The following is a 12,127-nucleotide window of genomic DNA, read 5'->3' on the forward strand; positions in this document are numbered from 1 at the left end:
TAAGTTTAGAATTCTTATTATAGTTATGAATGGCAGACTACATTACTTATTAGTAGAAAGTCCCCCCACACTATCACTTAGAATAAAAGCCAAGTTGCTCCCATATACAGGAATTTACAATGGTTTAGGAAGTAGATTGGGCTGTGGGTTTAGAGTATTGCATTATTCATGAGATGATTAGCTAGAGCAGAACTCCCTAATTAGAACCATGACTTAGGTATGAAAGCCCTTGCCCAGGGAGTGTAAAGTCCTGGCTTCTAAGAATATAGCTGACCTTATACAGAGCTGACTTTGTCTCAGTTTTTTTATTGCTCAGTTTCTGCCAGTCTTTGTGTTTGCATTCCTCTGTTTTGTGTAAGAGTCATTAAGCATCAGGTAACCTCATTGTACCTTGCTGATGTGTCACCTAACTTCCCTAATTTCTTCTGTATTAAAACTCTGGTGCTCAATTTGACAAATTACATTCAAATACAGCATACTCCCTTGTGTCTGTATTTGTTTGTAGTTTCTCAACAACTCCTGCCCACCTGTCCAGAACCCTGATTTCTCCGGCAGATTGAGGGGGGGCTGACTGAGACCAACCAGTCCATGGCACCTGTCTCTGAAGGTTCAAACACACAATACTGTACAAACTCTTTTATATGAAGAAACAAACCCCCAACCCTCTGCAAAAATAGTATGGGAGCCTCTCTTCCCAGAGCTCTTTTGAAGACCCACTGAGGCCAGGCAAACAGAGCGTTAATGTTCTACTTTCCCTAAGTCGAGTACAGGAAATAGTCCTGGGTGAAGGCACTAGGGAACTTTTGGTACCTGAGAGAGGCGGGATGACTGAGAAGACCCCAATTCCAAGACTGGGGACCCGAGGTCTCACTAAGGTTAGGACTAGATCAGAGCTACAGAGACAATTCCCGGGACCTGCCACTTCATCAGCACATACAAGGTAACATCTACCTGAAGTCTACTTGTGGTGGAAAGTGAAAGTATGGAAAGAGACCCTCTGTGAGGGTCAGGGGAACAGAGTGGAAGCACCTGGAAAAATAGGACAAAGATGGAAGAGAATAACTTACAGTAATGAGCAATTATTCAGCTTCCTGTAATTTATACAACTCTGCTTGAAAATGCAATGTATAATATGGAAAGATTTGAATATTGCATACCAAGCACAACTTCTAAACTTTTTTTGCAGTGCCAGGCACTAATTTTTTTAAAAAAGAGGTTTCATAGTAATTGATTGCTGGAGATAAATGATTCTCACTTTCAAAGAAAGCTAACTTGGAAAATGGCAGAAGAAATAAATGAACGTTTGGGAAAGTAGTGAATGTAATTCACTTTGATAATAATTTTGCTAAATAAAATAGCCTTAAACATTAGTTAACAATGGTCTCGAGACTGGATTTTAAAGCCCAAACCCAATTATGTGCTGAGTAACAGTGCCTGACTCCACTTTGCGACCTTTGAATGCTGCTGAATGAGGCGGTTTATAAACCTCACCTGTCACCTTCCCCTCTATCTCCATATCTGGAAAAGCTGATTAGAAAGCCTGGGCACTTTCTGTCTTGGTGCCAGTGTAAGATCCAAGCCTCACAAGCTCACCCTGGCTTTAGTCCCAACAACAAAAGTCCTAAGCCACTGGCCTTTCCTTTCTGATTGAAAGTTTTGTCCTGTCCACCACACTGTGGCTAAGACTGCCACTCTGTATGTAAGAAGACTGTGCAATTTCTTTAAGGGAGGGGAGGTGTGGTTAGTATACACTCCCAGTAGAGACACACACAGTGGAAAAGAGAGAGAGATAATCCAAAGGCAGGAGACAAGTATACCAAACACATACCGAAAGAACACATGGTGGCTATGTGAATATCATGTTAACAGATACTGCAAGAAACAGCATTACAGAATCAAAATAGGGTCCATTCTCCAATAAGACATAAAGTCTTCAGTGTGGGTACACATAACCATAATCATACAGGCTTTGCATGACATGTTTGTTACCTCCCCCATAAACACACACACACACACACATCCCAAGATAAAGTTCAGTGTTGTTGTGATTTTCAGAAGTTCTCAGGATTGACATGGAAGGGAGAGAGAAGATAGGCCAGAGGTCAACCATTGGAAGTGTGGAGCAATGGAAGAATAAGGCAGTCCATGGGACAAATGGGAGGTGGTATAATGAAAGGAAATAAAACTTGAGACCTGTGATTCATGTAATGTATATCAAATAGCCCAAAGAGTTGTTTGTGAGCTTTGAAACCTGGGGCTGAGAACATAGCAGAACAGACCTGGACATGCCCGGGCAGGCCCATCGCCTCCCTATCTCCCACCCCTCTGACCTAAGTTAAATGTTAACAGGCTGCTGATGTTTAAATGGACCAATCATGTGAAACCGCACCAATTCCTCCCCCAGCCCCACTCCTTTTCTATAAAAACCCCTAGCTTCCAAGCCTCGTGGTCAAATCCACTGTCTCCTGTGTGAGATACGTTTCGACCCAGAGCCCCGCCATTAAAATACCTCGTGTTGTTACATCAAGGTGTTGTGTTCTGTTCGTGATTCTTAGGTGCATGCCGAATCGGGAGTTGAATGGGGGTTTCCCCACTAGGTTCTTTCAATGACATGATCAGAGATTCCCTACAACAGAAGAGGGTGAGTTATGTATGTACATGAATGGGACCTGGACATCTATTTACTTGGACAATCTGATCCAAACTTCTTGGAGAAGATCACCATAGAAGATCACCATAGAAGATCACCGTATGAGCAGAGTACTGTACACACAGCCTAATTTTCTAAAAATTCTCCAAATCACTGTGTTAATGTCCTTGACACTGAATATGCACTTTAACTAACAACTTTTAACATGATACCTTCATCTTACAATGTTGATTAGGGCATCCCCACATTTTCACAAAATAGGGTGTTTCCAAGGCCAGGCCCTTTCAACCACTCCTAAATCCTGCAAGCACATGTCCCTAACAGGCTTCCTCAGTTCATCAAGCAACAACTTGTTCTATTTTCCACCACAGTAGAATTTTATTTTATTTTATTTTATTTTATTTTATTTTATTTTATTTTATTTTATTTTATTTTATTTTATTTTATTTTATTTTATCTTATCTTATCTTATTTTATTTTTCTGAGAAAGCTTGCCCTACCAACAACCAGCATTGGTCCTTTTCTCTAGTTCCATGACAGCAACCAGAGCCAACACCAGTCTTATTGACCTGAGTATTTCCCAGTGTCCAGCAGAGGGCAGCATAGGAATAAAAGAACATGTTTTCCTTCACAGCACCAGAGAGGCTGAGATGGTGCAGTTCCAGACAAGACTAGAAGCCTTAACACAAAGACACATTAGAAGCAAAACCTCAGTGTGGTGGTACATGTTTGACATCTCAGGACATAGGAACCAGAGATGGGAGAATCAGAAGTTCAAGGCCAGCCATGCCTGAAACCCTGACTCAAAACAAATATTAGAAACCAGTTTCATCAAATGGGTTGGCCGTTTTCTCCAGAATATGTAGAATATGTGCTTCACAAGCATCTGAGACTGAAGACCCACAAGTTTCTAATTTCAAATCTTTGCATTTTATTTTACTATGGAGAAAAATACATTTTGGCAAATGTCTGATAAATGATGAATACTGTGGAGAGATCAAATGGATTTAGCATAGAAACATTTGTTCCCAAAGTGTGGAGGAGACACTGAAGGAACAGCCATCCAGAGACTGCCCCACCTGGGAATCCATCCCATATACAGACACCAAATCCAGACACTATTGAGGGTGCCAAAAAGTGCTTGCTGACAAGAACCTGATATACCAGCTCCTTAGAAGCTCTGCTAGATCCTGACAAATACAAAGGTGGATGCTAGCAGTCAAACATTGGACTTAGCATGGGTTCCCAATGGAGGAATTAGAAGAAGGACTGAAGGAGCTGAAGGGGTTTGCTACTCCATAGGAAGAACAACAATATCAACCAACCAGACTCCCCAGAGTTCCCAGGGACCAAACCACCAACCAAAGACTACACATGGGGGGACCCATGGCTCCAGTCACATATGTAGCAGAAGATGGCATTGTCTGGCATCAATAGAAGGAGAGCTTTGTTAATCTACAACAAGTTGCTTGGTTATGAGTGTACATTATAATTGTAGACTGGTTGAAAGATTTTGCTGGGATATTTAAGGGATGGAAGAAAAAATAAAGTAAGGAGTGGGGTGGTATGGCCAGAAAAAAATAGGAGAGGCCCCTGGTTCTGTGAAACTCCATCCCCCAGTGTAAGGGAATGCCAGGGCAGTGGGGTGGGAGTGTGGAGGTGGGAGGGGCTGCACCCTCACAGAATCAGGGGCAGGGGGGATGGGATAGGGTGGTTCTTGATGGGAAACCAGGAAGGAGAATAACAGTTGAAATAAAATACATAAAACATCCAATAAATTTAAATAAGAAAAAAAGGTGAGACATATGGAGGTATAAAAGGATGAAGGGAACAGCTTACGTTCTGGGGCCCGGAGCACTGTTGCCATTAAAATTCCTAGACAAGGCTATGCTAGGATACTCTTCCCTAACTGTTTGGAAAGATAAGCACTTCTCTGTATATCAGATCCACGCCATTGCCCCCAGTATCCCAGTGTGGAACCTCACTGAGCACCAAGACTAAGGTGGGATGGTTTAGATGGGTCAGGCAAAACTAGGGTGGAGAAAGAGTTAAAGGTGTTTTGAGGAAAAAGCAAACCCTTGGGTAGGAGCTGTGCAAGTTTGAGATGCTTATGAGGTCCCTGATGCCAGTTGCTGGATAGATCTGGTGAGGAACACAAAGGTAAGAAGCCAAAGCTGAAAGAAGCCGCTCTAGAAGGGCGTAAATTTAGTCTTGGAGATGGAGTGATAGTCCTCTGATTGACTCAGAGTTTTATATGGAGCCCTTAACTTTTCCTTTTCCTTTCTTCCCCAGGTGTGGAAAAAAAAAAAAACACTGATGAGGAAAACTAGGGCTTTCCTTCTCTTACTCAAGATTCAGAAAGCTCCCAGGCATAAAGGTCCACTGGAAATTGTCCTTTTCTTCCCCTGAACCTCATTAGGACTGCCTTCATCATGACCATGAAGTTTAGGTGTGCTGAGTTTTCAAGAAATGCCAACTTTCCATGTTAACTTTGTTAATGATTCATTGTCATCTAAAGGTGTGTTGTTCAATATTCATGAGTTTATGTCTGTTCTCTAGATTCTTTTGCTGTTGATTTCTAGGTTCGTTTCATTGTCAGATATAAAACAAAAAAAATGCTTCAGGTTTTTTTTCTCATTTGTTAAGATCTGCTCTGGGTATCATATTTTCTATTACAGAGGAAGTTTCATGAGCTGCTGAGAGGATTCTGGGCTCTGGAGTATCTGGATGGGATGCCCTGCAGAAGTATATTAGGTCCATATGACTTATATTAATGTCATTTACCTCAGATGGTTCTCTGGTTTTAGGTCAAGGCACTCTATATATTGGTGACAGTGGAGTGCTAATGTCACCCACTATAATTCCCTTGGGTTCAATCTATTTAAAAACAAATACTTTTTTTTTTTCATTTTGAAACTTGTAGTGCTGATATTTTGGTGCATAAATGTTTAGAATTGTTACATCTTCATGATGAATTTTTCACTTAATCAATATAAAGTAACCTTCTCTGTGACTTCTGACAAATACCAATATGATGTCTGTCAGATGGGGAACAAAGAGAATTTCTTCCTTTCTGCTTCTACCTTCTTGAAAAGCCTTCTCCATCATTTGATCCTAGGCTGTCTTTGTCCTCCATGGTAACAAGCACTCCTTGGAGGCAACAAACAGGTGGATCCCGATTTCTTTTCTATCTGATCTACTAGTCTGCGTCTTTTGTCTAGCGACTCTGAAGCATTATTATTCATGTCCATTTGTTGTTTTTGTAATGTTGGGTATCACTCCTCTTTATTTGGTTCACTACTATACTGGTATAATTTATTCTTTCCTGTGGTTTCTTGGAAGTATTCATTTTCCTCTCCAGTGTGTAGGGATTCATTAGGTCTTTGTCAGTGTCTGCACATTCTAATTCAGTTTCTTGTTATCCATTCCTGATAGTCTATCTCCTACTTGACCCATTGTATTAAAAAGATTATATTTGACTTGGGTTAGTTTCACATTGAACATTTTAGTTTCACTTTTTTTTCATTATTTCTTATGAAATTTTTTTCGTATGCCACACTGAATTCCTTGCTACATCCAAATGTTTGGGTGCTTTGTTAAAAATTAAATTATTTAGTTTTTATAATTCAATATATATTATTTTATCAAAATCCCCCAAGTATTCTTTTTATCTTCTCCAACCATTCTAAAAATTAAAATATAATTATATCTTTTCTCCCTCCAACACTTCTCATGTACTTCCATCCTTTTTCTTAATTTAATTGTTGAATAAATATACATACACAAATACACACTATATATATATATATATATAGTATATATATATATATATATATATACTATGGAAACCACCCAAACATCTGGGTAGGCCCACCATGCCAATGTTCTAATAGCCACTTCAGAACATTCATCATTGGAGCTTAGTAATTGATAGAGTTGAGAGGAACAGGGATATTATAGTGTGGACTGAGCTATCATTTGATCAGGTTGGGAACAGAATGGAAACAGGCTGTGGAAATATAAGTATTATATCTAGTGAAGGAAAATATAGAAGTGGGAATGTAGATAAAAAAATGAAGTTAGGATGTTCTTATCATACTTGGAGCTTAAATATGATTAAAGCATACAAAGAGGCAAAAAGAAGGGGGAATGGGAAAGAGTAAGAGAGAGGTGAGGTAGGGAAGAGTATAGAACAGTAGACAGCCAACATTAGGATGGGTGTAAAACTAGAATGATTGGTCTTAAGATCTAACAAGAAACATAAAACTAGAGCAAAAACAGTAAGATATATTTATGAAAGAATAAAGATTGAAAAATATGATAACCAAACAAAAAGATGCTAGTGTTGTGTCATGAGACTTTAATCCCAGAACTCAAGAGCTACACATAGGCAAAGTTAAAGGCCATATAATGTATAATTGATGCATATAGTGAGACCCAGGTATACCAAAGACACCTAGTAGACCCTGTCTCAGAAAACAAATTAAAAACAAAAACAAAAACAAAAAAACTGTGCCCTTCCCAGCCATAAGCATGTTTTTTTCCAGCCATAAGCAGGCTGAACAGACCTTGAGTGCTCATCACAATGGACTGTCACAATGGACCTTAATGAGGTAGGTGGAGTCATCTGCCCCAGTTGTACATGCAACTTCCTACAGGAACTTAGAATAATAGATGACCCACTGACCTTGTTTTGCAACATAATCCAGCTGAAACAAAGGATGGGTCTATGGGCTTTCCCTATATAAATGCAGTGCTGAATATTAAACTTGGATCCTTGATCAGAACCTTGTCTTGCCTTCATTCTTCTCTCCCTTGCCACCCACACCCACCCCTGTCTCTTTTTCATTTAAAGCTCCCCAAACAGGTAAACCCAGGTTGTCCATGGCCACTGGATAGCTACAGGTGGTGCCTGAACAAGGGGCCTGAAAACGGGGATGGGGGGAAACCCACTGAGAAATACTGACTTGCGTGGAGCTCCACAGAAAATATAAGAAAATTAATAGTATTCTGCACAGAAAGCAACACACAGCATTAATGGTAACACTAGATATAAATTTTATTTTTTGGAGGCTGTTCTTGCAGGAGGTGCATTTGAGGGGATACAGGCTAGGCTGAGGAGGTGTTGACCCAATGCCAACTTCACCTAGGGGTGACAGCACAATGGGACAGAGGAATTCTAAACAGACATTTGTCTGCAGCCAAAAAGAGCTGCTCCAGGTGAGAGGAGCAGGGTTTAAAAAACAAATGTTAAAAAAAAAAACAAAACCTTATATCAAGTAGAATTATGCTGTCCATAGTTCCCAGAAGTAGGAATGATAAATATACAAATGACATGAGAAAGAGAGTATAGGTTTCAGAAAAGCAGTTTTCCCCTGTACAGGATGCTTTATCAAAAGAGAAGGTATGGGAACTAAAAGGGACCAGGGGAAGCGGGGAGGGGGGGAGATAGGAGGGCTGCCAGATGCTTTCCACTCGGCCCTGGGTGGGCATCTAAGCCACTGACCCCACTCAATGGGGGTGCACAAGGGGCAGCCCCCAACCAGGGGGCCCGGGGCAACACCCTGTCGCCCCGGGGTTCTGGGAGAGAGGGCTGAGGGAGAGATGTTCCCACACAGGTGAGAGTCTGTGCAGTGGACCTTGATGAGCAGAGACTGTCTATGGTTTTAGAGCCTTATTATAGAAAGGCAGGGGGAAAGTGAGAAGGGAGAGAGAGAGAGAGAGAGAGAGAGAGAGAGAGAGAGAGAGAGAGAGAGAGAGAGAGGCTGGCCATGACCAAGAGGAGGGAAAGGGGGAAAAAGAGAGAGAGAGAAGAAAGGCTAGAGAATAAGAGGGAGAGAGAGGGAGAGAGAGGAGAGAGGAGAGGAGAAGACAAAGAGAGGAGAGAGGAGTGAGAGAAGTGAGAGAGCGAAGTGGGGCCAAACAGCCCCTTTTAAAGTATGCTGCTATCTTTTCTGTTGCTAGGCAACTGGGGAGGAGTTTAGCCTGAAGGTCAGCTTGGGACATTGCCTATGTGACTGCTAGCCACACACTTCTCCTGGAGGGGCTGAGGGAAGTGGTAACTTCTACAGGATCCAGGGTTCCAGGAGACATGAGAGCACTCCTTCCATCCCATGTAGGTGAATTATCACCACTGGGTCCTGGGTTCAACATCTAGCCTAAACTGGAAACCAGGCTGTCTGGTTTGGGCTATAAGAGTTGAGAAGGCAAAAGATTGTACAATCAATTAATTTTTCCATGGGTAATACAATTTGAGGGTAATAACATCAGTTTTGAACAGCAATTAATTAATCTAGATAGATATTATGGTTTTCCTCACTATCATGTAGCTTTCCCCAAAAGGGGAGGGAGAGGGGGAGGGAGAGGGGGAGGGGGAGGGGAGGGAGAGGGAGAGGGGGAGGGAGAGGGAGAGGGAGAGGGAGAGGGAGAGGGAGAGGGAGAGGGAGAGGGAGAGGGAGAGGGAGAGGGAGAGGGAGAGGGAGAGGGAGAGGGAGAGGGAGAGGGAGAGGGAGAGGGAGAGGGAGAGGGAGAGGGAGAGGGAGAGGGAGAGGGAGAGAGTTTTTTAAACTGGATCACTCACAGTCTCCAGAAATTTGAAGGTCTGATGTATGTCTCTGTGTGTGAAGCATCTTCTTTAGCTGGTTCTGTCTCGCGTGGATGGCGTAACCATCACTCTGCTACCATCTGTGGGAACAAAAGGGGGGCTGGGGAAAGAGGGGGGAGGGAGGATAGCCCATGTCTGGCTGGAGTTCCTCCTATGCTCTGGGCAGACAAACAAGAGAAGACTGCCAGATGCTTTCTGCTCGGCCCCAGGTGGGCATCTAAGCCTCTGACCTATCCTGCAAGCCCATCAAAGTTAGTTCAGAGCTCTCCTAGAGAGAGGAGGAAATGGGGAAATGTCCTGCTTCCTCTCTGGCTCCTAATGGAGCTTTGTCCTATACTTAGTTCTCATTCTGGGTCTCTTAGTTAGGATATCTTGGTCCCTTTGGGACATCAAGGTCTCTTTCTTCTCTGTCTATTGTCTGTACTTGGTCCACCAATCTGTCCATGTCTGACAATTTATGTCTGTTTTTGTTTCTTTGTTTGAATGATTGTTGTTCTGTGTTTCATGTTCAAAAGAAAAAAAAAGATTAAAACTTTATCTGCTGGCTGTCCACCCCTTGATTTAGTTTAACCTGTTTAAAAGGCAGTCTCAATTTGCACAGCAGAAACTAATAAGTTACCATACGAAAAATCTTTGTGACCGTGTTCATAAGGTAACAAGGTGATCTTCTCTGAAATTACAGCTAGAAAAGGCAAGAAAATTTGTTTGATCTAAATATATAAGATGTGTAGAGGGAGAGGGAGAGAGAGAATGAGAGGGAAAGAGAGAGAGAAAGAGACAGAGACGCATTTCCCTCACTGTAGGGAGGCCATGCTGGAGAATGACCGCATGCTACTTCTGGTGTGTGACAACATTGCTGGCCGGATGGGTGCCGCAGACCCTCTGGATCCCTTTGTCCGTGTGGAATGGGTCTCTGGGGCAGGTGGGCAAAGCGTTGGATGAAATGACAGACAGATGCACACAGGAGAGGTTGTGTAGAATCTGAATGAAATTTGTCAAATTAAGCATCAAACTTTTTATATAGAAGAAAATAGGGAAGTTGGGTGACACACCAGCAAGGTACAAAGAGGTTACTGGATTCTTACACAAAACAGAGGAATACAAACACAGAAGGTCTGACAGGAACCACCTGGGATAGAATTCATTGTTAACAACTGGGATCAAAAAGAGCTCCACCTAAGATCCACTTAATATTAGATGCCAGAGTCAAGGGCTTCGTACCCTTGCCATAGTTCCTATTTTAGTCTATTGTATAGTCCACCTTCCCCCTAGGCCATTGTAAATACGTGTGTATGGGTGTAACTCGGCTATCTATAGTTCTAAGTATCTATTCTGGTTCCTCCTTAAGTCTCAAACTTCCTTCTTCCTAGATGATGGTAAATTCCTGTCTAGGGCAGTGACTTAGCTTTTATTCAGAGTGATAGTGTAATACCAGAGGCAATTCTGAATGTCACTGAATAGGCAACATTCTTACTGAATTCCAAGCCCGTGATCTGCTCAAGGACTTTCTAGGACATTGGAACACTGGTGAAGGCTTAGCTATGTCAGAATTCAATCTTAAAAGGCACTTATAATAAGATAATACTAAAAGAGAGCACATGAATCCATACAGCAAACTAACTCGGGGATAGAGTATGAGTATATGGGTTAAAGAGAACGCCAGACTCCAGGAGGTGAGTTTCCATGAAACTCTCTGCCTCGTGAGTGGCTTCCAGGCCTCTCAGCCTGTCAAGCTGACTCAACCTGAGTGCGTGGCAGATGGGGAAGCAGCTAAGTTAGTTGGGATGTTGAACTTTAAAAATCATAACTAACAGTATGGTTATAAAATTGGGGAGATTGGGTATTTTGTTATCTAAGAAGGTGAAATTTTAAAGCTTTCCCAAAATGATGTTCTAATACTCTCTTGTGGTCCAACAGTGTGTAATGAGTCCAATTCTAGATTTTTTTTTTTACTTGACTGCTAGTAGCTCTTGGTGTCCCTGCTCCCTCATTTCTTTCTTGCTTCTCTAGAAAATTAGTGAACAAGAGCAGGACAGGTTCTTATTTTGGTGCCAGCAAAATATGCAGACACCCTCTCCTTAACCACACAGTGCACTTTGACAATTGTCATTTCCAAAGACATGATAGATCTGCTTAGGAGGCCCATCCTACCTCTGATAAAGCTCAAGAGTGCATTTAAGAAACTGCTTGTAGTATTTTTGTAACACACATGCACATATAAGTGAGTGTGTGTGTGTCTGTATGTGTGTGTGTGTGTGTCTGTGTGCCTATGTCTGTGTATGTGTGTCTGTATCTGTGTCTGTATTCCATGTAGATCAATGATGCTTTCTAAGGCGATGTAAATACAAGTACTCAGAAGTCCAGATAAGTTAAAAGTAAAAGTATGGCACCAGACGTAACCCATAGACAGTCAAAAGGAAATTCAGGTCTCAACATTGACATTGGATAAATTAATACAGTAGAGGGAAAAATGGACTCAATTATGACTAAAGGGTCAACTCACCAGGAAAACATGACAATCCTTAATTTGAAGACAGCTAATAACAAAGTTACAGATGCTCAACTGGTATCTTGAGTTTGATTCCCAGAAAGCAGATCTTGACACAGGTTTGAGTGCAGTTTGCATGGAAGATGGTGCTATCAGAGAGCACTATGGGTAACTGAGGAAGTAAGAGGGAGATGATGCTGGTGTGACTGCACTGTATATGATATTTTACTTGACACATTTGGATTCCTTACTAATTACCCATGGTTCATCCACTGTAGATGTCTGCTTTTCTGGCTACTATGAGGATTATTAACGGAGATTTTGATTATATTCATATATTTTGTAATAATATAACACTGGTAGTAAAGATCAAATGAAAGGAGAG

The sequence above is a fragment of the Mus caroli genome, unplaced genomic scaffold, assembly GCF_978045245.1.
Source record: "Mus caroli unplaced genomic scaffold, Mus_caroli_1 scaffold_10, whole genome shotgun sequence".
Lineage (NCBI taxonomy): Eukaryota > Metazoa > Chordata > Mammalia > Rodentia > Muridae > Mus > Mus caroli.